Here is a 17,348-nt window from a genome sequence, read left to right as displayed (position 1 = left end):
TCAGCCGCGGCGGCGTTTCCTGCCCGGGGAGTGGGAGACTTCGCAGCGCCCATTTCTGGCACCTCCGGATGTTTTCGAGTCTCTTTCTTCCCACCCCAGGCTGCCCGAGAACTAGCAAAAGGATTTGTTGTCCCGCCACCCTGCTCGGCCACCTCCTGGACGTGGAAGAAGAAACATGTTTCTCCTCTCTCTGACTAACAGCAAGACAAGAAATGAGCGTTCTTGCTTCCCCCTGAGTTTGCACATCTTGAGCTCAAACCGCCATGAAGACACAGCCTCCTCCTGTTCACACCGTCAGCAATGAGCAGCAGGATCTAGGGGCAATGTCGTAACAAAAAGAGAGACCTTGAACTTGCTTCACCCTTTGCATAGTCGTTTATATTTGGGCAAAGTGGATAACAGCTCCTTTAGCACTTAGGGTAGTGGCATTTGATGCTCGCTCGGCATTCACTTTACCCAGGTATAAATAGCAAAAGGTTTCAGGCAGTAGAGAATCAGGACCAGTATCTTCAAAGGATTCTCAGCCAAAATAAAGCAGCTAGTCCTCCACACCACAGCTTGTGCAATCGCTCTGCTGCAAGAATCGTCCCCTGCAGGGCACCTGGGACTGCTGGTTTGGCAGCATTGCATGCTCCGGTCTTCAGAGAAAATGTGCCTTCCTATCGCCCCATATCTAGGGGTGGAATCAGACTGCAAGCTTTCACCTGTAAAGTAGGCAGTAATAGGGTTCAATTTCTTAATACGAGCCTTTTATTAGCTCCCCCAGCGTATTTACTACCCTACCAGTATTAAGTGCTTGCCTTAATATCCTTAGCGCACACGGTAGCGGTACATATTATCATAGTTACAATAACATTGGTCTGAACTACGTTAATTGAGAGCATCTATTCTAACACTCAGTTGTTCCAAACAAAAAAGTAAAGCGTGCCATTACTCAGCTGACACATTATCGGGGAGAGTTCTCAGCAGACAAGAGAGCCATAGCAATAAGGGCCCAATGCACAGAAGTACCATTAAGTTACACGCTAATGAAACCTGAAAAATTTATGCTAAAACCCCATTTCAGAGGATGGCTGCCACGCTCTTGTCTACCAAAGTTCTCCGTTTTCCACTAAAATCCTGCTTGGTGAGTCAGGACGTGGCTGGGTTTCTGTGCTGCAGGAGTATTCCATTACTCCTGCTTATAAATTTCACACGCTGTTAACGCTTCCCAAACTGGCAACAGAGCTCAGGGGTGCACGAGGACAGTTTGTTTTCCTGCTGAACCTTCGACATAAATTCCACAGGACCTCTGGCAGGGATGATGCCTTGTTTTTTGCCCACATGTTCATTGGTAACATCCCTGCTGACAGCCATCAGTTTGCACCCCTCTCACCCACCCAGCTCTGATCCCAGGCTGCACGGAAAGATCTCGGTTAGCTCTCAGAGACTGCAGAGGGGAAAGCGTGCCACGCAGATAGACACAACTTCCATTGCAGGGACTTGGAGAGGGATCCGTAAGAAGAGATATCCCATATAGCACTGCCCTGGACTGCAGAGTACTTGAGAGCAGGTCCAGGTTTGAGCAAAGGTTCACGGGATAGCCCATCTCAATTTAACCCCCTCCATTCCTTCCTTCAATTCATATATAGAGTGAAACACAGGTCCAACACCATTTACATAGTTCTGAAAAACCTGGGGGTTTAATCTCAAAATACGTTCTGTGTTTTCTTTGAACACCTTCTCCTGTGGTCGTGATATCACACGAGAATCTCTGGTGTCTTCCTTATATGCCTAGCTCCTATGGTTGCAGATAAATATTGGATAATTAAAAAAAAATAGAAGGCCAATGAGAAGGATCAAACTTTTTCTGAACTTTTCACTATTTCAAGCGAGCCTCATTAAATTCTGAGGGCTAACATAATTCTCTGACCATCAAGGATGTGCCCGTACAGAGATTAGAGAAGAGCAGCTTCTCAGTGCCTCAGGTCTCCTACAGCAACAAAAGTAACTGTCTGTACTGCACACAGGCGCAGTTTTTGAGACAAAGCCAACGTGAAACCTGTCCAACCTGTGACTACCAACCCAAATAAACATGGAGCTGCAATGAGTAGCTGAAAACAGACCTTTTCTTGACAAGATAAACTGGCTTCTGAACTATCTGATGCCATAGTAAGACTGCTGGTGGGGATCGACTAACTTTAAGCTAGCCTAGGTATCATTATACTACAGTGTCATCACTTTCATAACAGCAGTTTATATGTGCTCAAGTGTTCAAGACCCAGAGGAAAAAATAAACCTTGAACAGTATCACCAATGGTGCACTTGAAATGGCAAGATGGTCAAGCAGAAATCACCAGCTTACACTTTAGGACAATTTAAAAATGAAAAAAGACAACCCTGTTTCAGATATCAAAACCCCACCCACCATTTCTTCTTGTATTTTTACAGGTACATTTTTCTGTTTATTTGGTTCAAAAAGTGTGCTCCCTGGATGCTTGATGCAAGAACTGCACAGAGAAGGGAAAGTGGCAAACCAAGTATGTGGACAAAGCAAAGACAGCACTTCCAAATGAACAAAAACATAACCTGCCCCAAAAGAGAAATGCCTCTGATTTCGGCAAGAGCCGACTTCAGTTGTAACAGACGGACGTGTAACCAGTATTTAAATGTGAGTGACTTCCACATGAAGCCTTCTGAGAATGATAAAATATTCACGCAGGCCTGCTCCCTCAGTTGATTCAAACCCATCCTTTCTCTGCTGTCCTACCTGGCTGCTGCCGTCAAAGGTGCAAGTGAGTAATGGTTGCTGCTCCAGCGAATATGGCTGTGGACTCTCTCCTCCACCTAGTTGGAAAACAAATATGAAAGATTTTTAAGGATTGTGGCCAATTCAGCCTACTGTTTGATTTTATAACCTAATTGACATTACGGTGTTGGCTACATCAATACGTGTAAGAACTTCAGAGATTCAGTCACAGTCCTTCTTGCTGCTCGGGTCTTTTTCCCTCAGAGTAATGTAGCACCCGCTATCAGTAGCTGTCCTGCGGTTTCCAACTTGCTGTGGGCTAGAATACATGTCAACTAATATATTCCGAGGTGAAAACCATAATAGACATACAAGACCAAAAGGTGCATACAATGATGTATTTTCAAACATGATGTATACAACAAGCAGTGTAAACACACAAAGCACGGAAGCACCTTCGTAGTCTTTTTACCTTTGGGGCTTGCACTTCCAGGTTTCTGCCTAATTTTGAAAAGATCAGAAATTTAAGAGCACATATTTTTTAATTAAATGCAAATACTTTCCTGTTATTAAATGAGAGCAGTGCAATTGTCTTTCATTCTCCTTCTTTCCCGTCTAGCACTGTGCTTTAAAAGTGAGATCACCTCTAAAAATTCCCTTTCCACATGATGCTAGTCTGTTTCAGAAAATAAGTTATTAATGCACACTGTGAAAATCACTCTGGTACTCTGGGAAAGACCATAAAGAGGCACTTTCTGTATACAAAAGACCTGCTGTACATGTGTATGCAGGAGTGTATGTACGTGTGTGTGCCCAAGGCACAGAGCACCAGGAGACATGTTCGTTAATGTGTTAAACGTGTTAGACAGCTACAAGTTGCCCTTTTTACACGGGCAGGGAGGGGGTTATCGAATACATAGAGGTTACCCTTAATCAGGGCATACAGGCAATGCATCAGGAACTGGAGACTCATATCTAATTTGCACATAATAGAGCTGACTGAAATGCCCGCCTCATTAATACTGAGACAATGAACCTTCAGTGATCTTCTAGTGACCACGTACTCCAAAGGGGCCTGGCTATTCTGATTTTGTTGAAGACCGGCATGAACACACAGACAAGCACAGCGCGCATTTTGCCCAGGCTGCTTTCTTTCAGGCTTCCCTCTGTCCTTGAACGCCCATACCTGAGATGCCACCCCAGATGACGTGACAGGGATGAGCGATGAGTGTGGGCATCCCAGGGTGATGCTCCTGAACAGGGCAGCACCCCAGGGGAGCACAGGGTCCCAGCGAGAAGTGCCGCTCGTGTCACCCCTTCTCCTGCTCTTTGCCCTGGCCGTGATGCTGAGCCCTGGCTGGCCACCATCTCAGGGCAGTCAGGTCACCGCAGGAGAAGGTACCTGCTCCTCAAGGGCTTACAAATGCTACGGCAGAGGAGCATGCCAGAGGACTTGGACAGGAAAATATCAAACACAGCATGCTGAACTTGCAGATTTGTGCCCGTGGCCTAACCATACTGGCACCAAAGCCAACGGCAAACCTCCCTCTGCTTCCAGTGAGTGCGACGGCTGTCCACGCTGCCCCATACACAGGGCAAAGCCTGTCCACCATGGGGTGGGCAACGCATGGCACTTCCACCACTAACAGAGTGCAGATGTGAGCTGGTGGAAACGAGGTGCCAAAAGCTGAAGGGTAAAGCAGGCCTGGAACCAGTTAGCCATAAAAGGCATATGCTTCTGCTTTTTTTTCTGTAATGTTTGCTATCAGCAACAAAAACAAATAGCAAATGATAATGTTTTACTGACTGGCAATATCAACAGTGGTCTATACAGGCATCTGAGTATATAAAATAACATATGCTCTGGCTCCAGACACTGATGCTTTATCATATCAATATACAGCTTTCTAGGAAATTATCTGGATGTGGAGCCAGGAACCACTTTTGAACCTTTGAACAGACAGGGCCCAATATGGTTTTAATCTGTGGGTGAAACCTTGGCACGGTTGGACTTAAGGGCAAAAGTCTGTTTTTAGCAGGGCCAGTATTTCACTCGCTACTTTTACAAGTGGCCTGAGAAAAGTTCCAGCCAAAAAACAACGCAAAGCAATAAAGAAGTCATGAGTCCTTATTTTCCTTCAGTAAGACCTAGGGGTGCTCTGGATTGTAGCGTCCTCTCCCTGGTGTGGCATGGATACCTTCCAGCCCTCAAGCAGGTCACCCTGTGCTTTCACAGGCCTAAACTGGCTTTAGCGATGCTGGCTACACTCGCACAGTTACTTTTAATTAACGTGCATTGTGAATCAGTTTATCTAATCCGCAACCAAAAGACAAGGGTCTTTATTCACATTTACACTAAATCCTTTCTATAGCACCCTGGCAGGAGCAGAGGGGACTTTCATGAAAAGAGAATGAAGCCATAAGTGAAAGGTGTCATTTATGAAACAAAATCACACTGCTGCTGCTCCAGCTTCATAAAGAGTATTTAAACTGAAACCCATGAGGGACACTATATTCCGTTTTCCCTAATTTCTTTTTTAGCTCTTAACTGATGGTGGCCAGCATCTTCCCTCTCGCTGTGGTAACCTCACTGTCTTCAATGGCACTCCTCACAGGATACCTTAGCATCTGATCCAAGTGTGAAAGACTCCTCCTGATTTCAGTGAAGGCTGGATCAGTTTCTGAGTCTTTAAGAAGCTTAATTGTTACTTACAATTAGGCAAAATATTATCCAGAGCAAGATCTGGTTAAGGACAGTAAGATTTTGTCTAAGCAGTACTACTGCATCTCCTTACTAACCTACCACCTTACAGCTGCACTGGCGCTAGCAAACACGACGTGGTCTGAGGGAACAGCCAACCTGCAGAGTCTCTAACAACCCCAGATAATGCATGTGTCATCAAACAGGATTTTACTGCCCAATTAAAGCTCCCAGAGGCATTGTTGTGATATTAAAACCAGGAACTTTTAATTTGCTTTTATCACCGCATTAGTAAAAATTTGTGCAATCCTTGGTTCTTTGACAGCAAAAGTAAACAAGCGTGCCTTCAGCGACTGCCCACCAAAGACAGACAGCAGTGCAACCACCACTGCTGAGCACTTGCTAGCATGTGGTCGTATCTGGTCACGACTCTCCTAATCTGCTGCAGTTGTTTGCCAGCCATGGAGACTAAGATTAAACAAGCACATCGGAAGGAAAATGAGAGTATGAGAAGCATGGCACGTCTTACTGCTTGGAAGAGTTTTTTTCAGTTTGAACTTTGTATCTCAGACACTCAGGGATTAGCCTTTTACACAGGACTTGGAAACACACAGGCAGAGGTGCTCTGATAATGACTCTTAACACCATCTGCTTTTGAAAGACTGCTAGCTTCTCCCTTGGCAACTCCCGTAATCATTTTGTAATCGTAGAACTACACCTTCAGTAGTGAAACAAAAATGTAGCAGTGGGCATCGGCACCATCTGACCATAAAGATTGATTCATTTCATGGATCAACAAGAACGACGACTTTGTTTCATATTACTTCTTATATATCTGTTACAGTGACACTGTAAGGTCAGCTGGGGGTAGGGGGGTGACAGGAAGATGCCTGTGCACTTTACAAGGTAAAAAGTATCAGAAATTTCATGTGAATTTTAATCAGAAACTAAAGTTTAAGGAAAGCAATTGGTTAATATTTATTTTACTGCTAATTATTCAAAGGTTCTGAAATAGCACAATAAATGGGTGAAATTACCTCAAGAGTACAAAGGGCAAATAAAGCCATGCCCGTGTTACTCCTTAACTGGCTTGCAGCAGATAGGGTTCCAGCACAGACCGTACCTTACCATGGTTTGGGAATTTACCGAAAGCCTCAGTTTGACCAGGTCTATATGAAAGCCAGGTGCCATGTAAATTGCAGCCAGGTTCCAGGATTGTATGGGATAATTCGTACCAAAGAAGAGCCAGGCAACACAGGTAGAAAAATGTGCACGCTTCTGCAGCGTACCACCCAAGGGCTTGAATTCATGGCTGGTAACTCAAAGCAGTGAGGCTATATGCAAATCTTCCACTTCTTCTCCATGGGTTCAAATCCCCCTTTATAGATGTTTTCTTACTAAATACAATGAATTGACCATGCAAGCTTCTGTACTGTGGTATGTAAAGACGGTGAACCCAGTCTGTGTGGATTTTCTAATGCTCTCTTTGCCCCCTTTCTCCTTTTCAAACACAGAAAGTCCAGAGAACTCTGTGAATTACGGTCTGGAATGGGAGAAGTAAGAAGTCTAGAATTTGCTTGATTGCAGCTATGATGCATTAAGCTCCAGGCATCAATCTCAATCTCAGTACTTTTTCTCTGAATGGGCAGTATTTTACAGTTATCGCTCTCTAAACAAAGCACAATTTATTATACACACAATTTGATAGCTACAGCAGCTAACTCTAGAAGTAAAAATGTCTTCCTACTTGAGGAAGGTAAAAGCAATGTCATACTTTAAATTGACTTCATATGATCAATGGCAGAACACAATCATCTGAGAAATGATGTTCATATCCTGATCAAATGCAATCATACCGTATGCAATTGAATTTCGAAAAAGTGGAAGAAAATTATTCCCATTACTTTACTGGTGTTCTTAATGTGTTCACACAAATCATCTATGAATAGATGAATTAAAATACTTACAGTGTCTCTATCTTTGCCCTCTTAATTCCAGGTCATTCTGGCAGCTCTTGATACTGCAGAAATATGTTTTCCTACAAGCAGTTTGATTAAATTAGTGGATCAAATCTTGAACTACCTCCAAAGTTAAAGGGATATAATTTATTTTTTGAATCAAATGTCTCTATGTTGTAAACATTTTTGTCTTCATTACTAAAGCAGAAAGACATTTGAAGCCTAATTTATTTTTCAGTATTTATGCTTTTTTTGTTTTCCACATTTTTCTCCATAGGAGTGTGATAGCCCATGTAAATTTTGTTTATTCACAGCTTTTATTCGTTTTGGTATTTTGGTTCCTGCATGCTAGCGCCATGTTGCAGATCTGGATGCAAAGAGCACCAAGACATCTGTGTAAAATTTTAATGTGTTGAAATTTATACATGCATGAATTCATATGCATACATACATGTGTTTACATAAATATATGTATGTATGTATGCATATGTGCATACGCATATGTGCATATGTATATATATTATATAAATAAAAATAGCCATATTTACTAACATAAGTGTGTGTGTTAGCAGAGCTGGTTTTATTGTCTCTCAGGCTCTGCAGAAAGTTAGCCATCAGAACAAAATTTACCTAAAAGATGTATCATGCCAAATGACTTTTGGAACATCACCTATGAACTTTGTTTACTTTACACATAGGTGATTCACTTTATTAAAATCAAACACATCATGATTTCTTCTTTGGATCGTCCCTACATTATCTCCTCTATCCCCAGAGCCCACTCTGCACAGGATCCTATTTTGCTGCTACTGCTGGAACTATGATTTTGGGTTACTTTTTTTTCACTTCAGCCAGGAGCTAAATTAGCAAGAGCACATCCCCCTAAGTATAGGTCCATAACCTCACTGCAAATAACAGTTTAGACACTGCCAGCTGAGATCAGTGCCCTCACTAACCAGGCTTGATGCTTTTAGACAATGGTCAGGCTGACAATTGACACAGTGTCCATATACACATGTTGCTCAACGCATTTGTCTAGCCTGCTGTTGCCAAGAGAAGAGGGCTGTTTGTGCAGGCAGCTGGCAGCAAGATGCGAGTATATCTGGCGATCCTCCGAGAGTATGCAGAGAAGGCAAAAACATCAAGTCTCAGCCGAGCCCAAGATAAGATTCCAGGTAGAGTTCATGCTCTACGCGATCCAAACAGGTTTCAGCAAAATCACCACGAGGAACCTCCTACACCGAGTTCCTTGGCTTTCCTTCCCTCTTTGAATGACTACCCTGCTATGACACCCGTGCACTGGGAAAAACCAATACAGCCACACGCACAATGAAGAAACTGAGGCAGAGCCACTCGTAGCTGCCAAGCAGGCAGGCTGCAATGCGGCAGGTGTCCTACAAGCCCATGACAATCACTTGAGCTGTCAAAATTATCTCCACCTCCATGGAAAGACCATCGCAAGTTCAAGCTCATGGCAGAGCGATGGCAGCAGCACTGGACAATCTCAGCAGTAGATGAAAGCTAACTTGCCCCTGGGAAGTTGGCAACTGGTCGGACGTGCAGGACACCAGGAGGGAAGTGTGATGCCTGGGAACAACAGAAATTTGTCAGCGGGAAAAATATTCTAAGGACTTGGGGTCTGTTTACAGAGTTTTGGTTGTTGTTACCTGCAAAATCTAAGCCAATGTTCTCTATAAAATAAAATGAAGACCTCAGTGAGACTGGTGTTAAGTCAAATCATAGACTTCATTCAAGGTTCTCTGGATCTACACCAGATAAGCTGAGATCAGTCTCTGACATTAAGCTCCTGGTTGCAAAGACAGCTTGTGCAGCACAGGATACGCTACTGTCGTTTCAGGTCAGCAGTCACACCCATCACCGGCACCATCACTGGCAGCCGATTGTTTGTCTTAAAAAACTGGATGGGCCACCAAAACACCTCTGACCACGCACTTTGTTAGCACTTCTGCTGGATGCTGTGTGACTTCTTTACAAGGAGACGAGTGCTCTACCTCACTATCCCTTGTTATTGCCACATCTAGAAAGGGAATTTTTAAAGTGTCCTCATTCTCAGTACCTCCACGCTGGTCCTCCAGGTCTAAAGACAGACAAGAGAAAGGCAGCAGTGGGGTCTTTGGTCCTCCACAGTGAGGCAAGATCCCTCTGCACTGATGTCACTCTGCTCTTGGTGCGTGCTCAGTAAGTCCGTAATTTGTCATGAGCGTGGGCCCTATCCATACATGGCAGGCTGGAGGAGGAATGACCTCAAACTCCACTTCTAATCCAGGGGGCATTGCCAAAGCACAGTGTTTGAGTTTGATGCATGAAGCGCAGAGATATTTTCAGCCCCTGAATCACACTTTTGGCTCCACAGCTAACTTGGACTTCTCCTTAGCTTTGTTTGCAATTTTTCACCTTCTGCAATCACCATTGACTCTCAGAAAAAAAAAAACTCGAGCCGGTATGTTAAAGAAAAAAACCCAAAGGCCATAAATATGAAGAATTTTTTTAAATCACTTTTATTTTAATAACTTCTATTTTATTCTCTTGCATGTGTGGAAGAGTTAAACAAATTACTAATAGATTAGTGGTTCATCACAAATGTCTGCTTTCTTTATTTCACGTTCTAAATATATGCTATTAAATGCTGCCAGTGAATGTTTTCTAATGATTTTGGTGTCCAACACAAGAATGAAACAGTCTGAAAAATGAGGCAGTGCAGCAGCAAGCAGTTAGCCTGGATACAGCTATAGGAGAGCTTTTAGCTATATATTCCTATAGCTGAAGCAAAAATGTTTTGCTATACTTGTCCCATGAAAACTATATTGACTTGACCACAATTCACAACCATAATTTGAAACTGGCAGTAATGAGAAAGCAAAACCTCATTTTACAATACAAAGGGGATAAGTTTTAATTGGCATATCCTGCCAATTACAACTGCATCACCTCTCTGTCGCTGCGGCCTGAGTCTGCTCTCACTGAATTCAACAGGAAAGCTCCAGCAGACAAATTATGCAACCTCAGTCACAGCTAAGCAAGTCATTTAAGCATATGCTTAATCCCATCTCTAATCAGTAAAGCCAATTCAGCAAAGCAAAGCATGTGCTCAAGTCAAAAGTGAATAGGTAGCATGGATCTTTCTGAATATGGGTTTTTTGGAGGATGTTGCACAAAACTTCCCTTGTTTTCCTTTAGAGCTCAATATCCTGGAAGAAGATAGAATTCAGCTGTTAATCAAACTGTCACCTACGCATGTAAAGTACTAGTATTTTTAATTCATCCATAGATTGGTTAAGCAAAAACAAATTAAAAAAAAGCCATGGGACGTATCCTTGGGCTGGACACAGACATGCATACATACTACCCACGGATTGCAGGGGACTACAGAGGCAGAAGGAGGTAACACAGAAAAGATGAGGTAAGAAGCTACCATAGGAAATCCTTTACATCCAGAACTGCTGATGAGCCTCTCTCAGCCTTTTCACAGAGTGAATTGGGACATTTCTTATCCACTGGAAGAAGAGTGGAAAATCATGGGCACTTCAACCCCTCCGTTTCCATTTCCCTCCCGTGGGAATGAGGAAAGAGTAGGGATAACGAAAACACCGCTTTGATAAGGAATGTGGCTCTTTCCTCGAGGCACTGAAGTAACTGGGCAGCCTCTAAAATGCTCTGAAACCTCTTCTTTTCCTTTAAATTGCCTTTAGTCTTAGCAAGCAACATTAATCTAACAGAGACAACTTCCAGGCAAGCACGGATCCCCAGGAGCATTCCTCGACTGCAGACAAGTGGGAAAGGAAAAGCCTGTTGCAAACAGCAGGGCTGTAACCAGTCACGGGGAATTTACTCTCAGCAGCAGGCTGCACCGCTCGCCTACCTCTGCCCTTCTCCCCCGATGAAGGGGCCTTATCTACCTTTGCGTTTCGTCTCAGAGATCAGGAATCAATTACAAACGCCGCAGGGCTGCCCTAAATTATGCTCAGCTGCCCAAGGCTGCTTCCTCCCAAGTGGGTCCCCCCGGCCGAAGGCTGGGGGAGCCGCAGGGAGGGGAGCACTGAGGGCTAGGCTCTACCTGTTCTCCAGCTCCTCCAGGCTGCCAGAGCTGGCCGGCGTGGGGTCAACCCTCTGATTTGTTCTCTGTTTGAGATTACAATCTGTCCCTGCCCCAAAGGCAGAGCTGCAGAGTATAAATGTTTGCAGAAATTAAACAACTCCAGTGAAATACACATTATGCAAACATCTCCTCTCTTCCCAGATGACACAACATGGAGCACCAAGCACAAACAAAAACCGACCAAACAAAGCGCAGAGGCATTGTGGAAAAAAAATCATTTAGCGAAGAGCTGCTCTGCTCTCCTTACAGCCATTAGGACAGTGATAATGCTGAAATGGCTGGCCAGCCCTGAAAATTGGATAAACTGAGACACAGAAGAGACAATTGAAAGCAAGGAGGCAGACAGCAAAAATAAGTGAGACAACAGATGGAAAGCAGAAATGCAATGTCTAAACTGCAGCTGTAATTCTGCTAGTAACAAGCACGTTTAAGCGTAGTTTGGCTTGCTTTCCTATTTTGGAGAGGGCAAGAGTTTTCTTTAAAAAAACTTGTTAGCCAACCTGCCGTGGGTTCCCCCCAGATAGTTTGTGGGACAGGAAAATTATTTCTCTCCATACCTAGGAGTGAAACACCACTTCTAAGAAAGGGCAAAATTCTGACACCGTCTGGTGTCCTAGTGGTCCTAGTACCGTTGGGGGTGGAGAGGGGGGTCACATCATTAAAATCTATAACCACAAGCGCAAGAGCTGTGTTTTAGTTGTTGCTGGCCAGGGGTCAGTCACAGGAATTCTTCAGAGCTCTCCCGTGGCAGCGCAGCTTCCTTGGCCTTTCTCCTTTACTAGCATGACTGTTACAATTAGGCAGGAAAAGGGTAGTTATTGTTCTAGCAAAATTTTATAGACTAATTTGGCAGGTTTTCTAGCAGGGTTTTAGCGTAGTTGTGATAACACGGTAGTATGGGAAAGAAGGATTTCCACATTGGCCAAAGAAACAGTTGTGGCAAGACTACCTATTTTTAACACAGTTTATTCCTAGCACTATTTCAGACACAGCATTTTCTCTCCCATCTGTTGACACAGTTGTTTTGTTTCTTTAAAGACACAGTTGTCTGTCACTTGGGGGGAAAAAAAAACCCCACCTTCGATAGTTGCAGAGAAAAACATGAGACTGAAACCCAGTCAAACAGTGATCTGGTCAAAAGGTAATGCTAGCAAAGCTTTATGACTGAAATATAGAGCAATTCTTCAGATCCCTCTTAAAATTTACATCAGATTTTGACCTCTGTGGTATTATAAGTGCGACTGTGGATTTTTGAATTCAAATCTGATATACTCAACAACTAACTAAGATGGTTTATTGATCTAAGGAGTCTGACTGCGAACCTGCCATCAGAGTGACATACCGGTCTGCTCAGGAGGAATGCCGTCACAAAAGCACAGAGCAAGATGCAAATGCTTTCTTTAATAAAGGCAGGAAAATGTAATGAGAGCACCAAGGGGAAAAAAAACAAAAAAAAACCAAACCCCAAAGTCTGATAAAAATTAAACTGGTATAACAGGACAAAACATTAAGCAATTCTTCTGACACTTGGGTTGCCAGGCTGTTTTCTCTGATTTTTGATGATAATTTTTTTTCCTCATTGGACTGCTGGTCCAATGATCTCCCAGGCGATCTGAAAACCTTATCTCCTCTCAAAGGCATTTCAGGCAGCTTGAGAGTTTGTAGGTGGAAGCAAATAAAACTGAAGCATGGCTGAGGTGGGACCTCTGCAGATCACTAAAGCAACCTCAGTTCTTGTAGGACAGCCTATTTGCTGGGAAAGTTGTAATATGAAAACCTGATATATTAAAGGTCAAGACTCCAATACAGAGCAGACTCATCTGTATTGTGTTTTAATTTCTTTTTACGCTGAGAGGTGCCTAGGGACCTGAAGAGGTGACAGAAAGATAAATCATGCATGACAAACTGGAACAGAAGACAAGGCTGTATCCAGAATAGGATAGCTCTGCTGGTGCAGCTGTCCTAACAAACTGTACTGACAGCGTGTTCCCAGCACAGCCTTCATTCGTACCAGCAAAATCACGTTATTTGCTGGCACAGCTTTTTCCTAAGGTCCCTCTTCCCTCATGCAGCAAGCGAAAAGTGTTTCAGTAAAGGTTTGTCCGAAGTGTATCCACAGTGAGAGCTTTTGTGTCAGTCAGGGATCAAGTCAAGGATCAAGCCTCTTTACGCCTTTGGCCAAACCACCTATGACAGCAAAAAATCTGTAAAACAGGCATGTTCTTCCTTTGACTGGAGTGAAAAGTCCTTTGTAAAGACTTCAGTACTGGCCTCTGCCACTATCGCAAATCTTACGTTCTCATTTATTTTTACAGAAATGCAGAGATAAAATAGCTCACCACACATGCCCTGATCGGAATAGCTACGGTGTTTCCACAAGAAAAAGAGGTCTCCAGCACACCTACAACTGACCCCAGCTGCTGCTCCACCACTGTTCTGGAGGAGAAGGCGCACCCTCCTGGCCCTGCCCACGTTGGTGAGGCTCAGCCTGGGCTGAGTGCCCTTCCCTGAAGCCATGGGAAGAAGGAAGCAGACACGGGCTTGGTGCCGCTGCCTTCTGCAGGCACAGCCTTCTCTCTGGATGGACAAGGGAGGACCACAATGTACAGCAACACGGGAAAAATTATGCCAAACCAAGTGCCTGGGATTAGGTGTGCAGCTTTAAGAAAACAACCAAATTCACTAAGACGATGAAAAACACAGCTGATTTAAGATGTATTTTAAAGGAATTTGTGGATCTGCTTTCAGGAGCTGTGTGAAAAGATATTTTCCAGGTGTGCTATATGGTATGACCTACTGGTCACAACCACTCAAGTGATTTAAGATTTTAACACTGTTGTCTATGATTTTCATAAAAGAATGGGCAGTGACTTTAACATGCCCTTGAGGAAATTAAGATTAGCGAGGGATCTGGCAGCATATTCATACGCGGCTTTCAGCCTGTTAAAAGGGCTTACCTGCTTACCTGCCTTTGGTTTGGCAATGTCTAGAGCTGTGGTCCTTGGCCACCCAGTATTATCTAATTTCTTTACAAGGCATGCACTACGTATTTCTGGAAGGTTGGACCTAATCCAGGCTACTATGGTTTCCATGAACAGGAAGCTTGAAGGTTTGGAATTAAAACGGCAGGAGGCTGAAAAGAAAATTGAGGACCTGGAAATAACAACTGATGGTCCTGACGCAATTATCACCGAGAACACTGCAGCTCTGAAAAATGTAATCAACAGCCTGGAGAATAATCTCAGATAAAAGGCTAGGTTTTGGAAAACAGTGGAAAGCTCCTGCAAGTACAGTTACCAGACAGGTTCTGGTACGCTTTTGCATATGAATTTCAACCAGTTCTCCACAGCATCATGTAGGAAAACACACAATACAAAAGCTTGTAGCTATCTGATCTACTCCAGCATGTCTCATTTGAAGGAAAACCGCTGCTGGCTAAGACCTATGACTGTAGCCCACTTCTTCCTCTAGCTGTGGAAGCGGAGTCCCCACTTGTTCCTGGCTGGCTGGAGGTTCATGTTTCCTACCTCCGTCAATGTGAGCCCTCCACTGACCTTCAACCAAAGGCAACCCAGATGGCTTTGCCTGGAGTAAGAAACAGAGCACTTCCATAGCTCTTTCAACAAGCAGAGTGGTGGAGTGGTAATTTCCAGCTAGTAACCAATGATGATCCACGGGCAGAGTGTCATCTTCAACCTTTGTGGCCCCTTGCAAAAGCAACACCTGTCCACCGTCTGAGATCTGCAGCACAGATGAAGAGTTATAGAAAAGGCAAGAGGGAAAGTTTCAATTTCTATATCACTACAGTACTAGCTAAAGAAATAAGCTTACCAGCAACCTTATTGAACTTAAAAGCCCTAAGTAACAATTATCCATGATGCGGTACTTGACAGAAGACTCATTACTTTAGGGCAGATACACAGGTTTTATCCTGGATTTTCAGGACTCGTGAATGTTGTTGTGGGCAAAGTACCACCCTGATATCCTTTTGTGATGGCCAAGACAGCAGAGTCAGAATAAAATAAAGACTCCAAAACAGTGTACTAAACCGATCCCTCTCTAAACTACCTTTATTTACTATCCCCAGAAAGGTCACTGAAAAGCAGTATATTTTAAAGAAGAAAATTATTGACCTTTGAAATGCGAATGGCAATGCAGGTGAGCAGAGCCTCCACTCAATTTATTCATGTCTGCATCCAAAAGTCAGGTGCCAGGTCACATGGATACCCTACCACTAAATGACAGAAAGAGGCCTTACAGCTGACTTAAAGAGACTGGCAGGGATTAGCTAAACCTGGTTTCTGAGGGTGTTTCCTATTAATGTGGAGTATCTTTAAGGCCTGGTTGGTTGCCCCAGGAACCAGACAAATGGAAAAAAATGGTTTAAACTGCCTTTGCTCTCTCCGCTGTGTTCAGCAGAGCTTTAGTGCAGCTGCAGGCAAAAGACTAAGGACTGCAATGTGGCAATTTCACTGAGACTTGTCCCCTTAAAACCTCAAGGTTTGATTCTATGTTAGGGCTTCTGCTCAAAAATTAATAAAAAACAGGAAAATGGTGAGAGGCCACACTGACTGTAGGAAGTCCAACCGAGGAAAAACTGCCCTAGGAAAGGAGCCAAGAAAGTGCATGGGACCTAAAAATGCTTTCAGATAACAGAGTCAACATGCTAGACAGCAAAAATGTTTCTGCCAGGAAAACATACTGCCACTGCTAAGAAACATAAGAAATAAAGTTAAAGGCTTCTCGTGAGGAATAAAAGGCACAACAAACAATAGTGGTTATTCAGAAACTCAGACACAATTAAAGACTAAGAAAGGTGATAAGTCAGAGAAAAAAGGACAAAAAAGACCCCTACTGAATTCTACATCCCCAAAGAGTTATTCAAATTCCCACTTGAGTGTTTCCAGAGATGAGTACCACCAACTCTGATTCAGGAAGTTACAACAGATATATTAAAATTCAGTCAATTATATCCCAAACTGTTATCACGCTGTTCCAGAACCTCTGTGACCAGCAGAAACCACTTAGACGATAAAAGAGCAAGCACTCAAAGAAAACAAGCTATTTTTCTGTCATGACTACTGCACAGGAGACAAGCAGAATTAGGAGACCCCAGGAAAAGGCTCCAGGCAGGCTCACTATACCTGATCTACCTAGCGTGCCCTTAGGATACAGTAAAGCACTTCTCACTGCTTCTCTAAGGATTGCTTACTAATATGCCAATCCTACAGTAGTTTCATATGGGATTTAAAGGGGATAAGTAAATGGAGTCAGAATTACCTTTGCTGGGGCTACTCCTTTTCTTTCATTCTGACAAGTCAAAGAAATCCTTAACTTGAACTGCAGATCTAAGTTTCAGCACCTACATTCCAGTGTTTTTCATATCATTTCATTACAACTAGTCCTGGCAATGAGCAGTAAAGTCCCCAGTGGGTTTGCAGATCATCACAGCAACATGATTAGGAAGCTTGGTCTAAGTATCGTAAAAGTCAATGGAACTTGGATTGAGCCCAAAGAGAAATGATTTTCCCTGCTATGGGTGGTTAGCTATACATTATGCTTCTTCAAATTCCAGTTGACTGGAAGTTACCAAATGTGACGCCCATCTACAAGAAGGGCCGGAAGGAGGATCTGGGAAACTACAGGCCTGTCAGCCTGACCTCGGTGCCAGGGAAGGTTATGGAGCAGATCATCTTGAGTGCCATCACGTGGCATGTACAGGACAACCACGTGATCAGGCCCAGTCAGCATGGGTTTATGAAAGGCAGGTCCTGCTTGACTAACCTGATCTCCTTCTATGACAAGGTGACCCGCTTAGTGCATGAGAGAAAGGCTGTGGATGTT

The 17,348-nt window shown here is 43.6% G+C and overlaps 1 protein-coding gene across 3 annotated transcripts in view; it reads right to left on the bottom strand.

The window, feature by feature from the left end:
- Positions 1-17,348, bottom strand: part of HIVEP2 (human immunodeficiency virus type I enhancer binding protein 2) — a 130,982-nt gene that overhangs the window by 54,981 nt on the left and 58,653 nt on the right. For all 3 annotated transcript variants that reach the window (XM_019472638.1, XM_009281451.2, XM_009281452.2), the window contains one exon: positions 2,750-2,826. The gene's annotated coding sequence lies outside the window, so the exon portion shown is untranslated. The remainder of the gene's footprint in view (positions 1-2,749; positions 2,827-17,348) is intronic.

The sequence above is a fragment of the Aptenodytes forsteri genome, unplaced genomic scaffold (genome assembly GCF_000699145.1).
Source record: "Aptenodytes forsteri isolate BGI_AS27 unplaced genomic scaffold, ASM69914v1 Scaffold82, whole genome shotgun sequence".
Taxonomy (NCBI): Eukaryota; Metazoa; Chordata; class Aves; order Sphenisciformes; family Spheniscidae; genus Aptenodytes; species Aptenodytes forsteri.
Note: the sequence above shows the minus strand (reverse complement) of the source record. Positions and strands in the feature narration are given on the sequence as shown.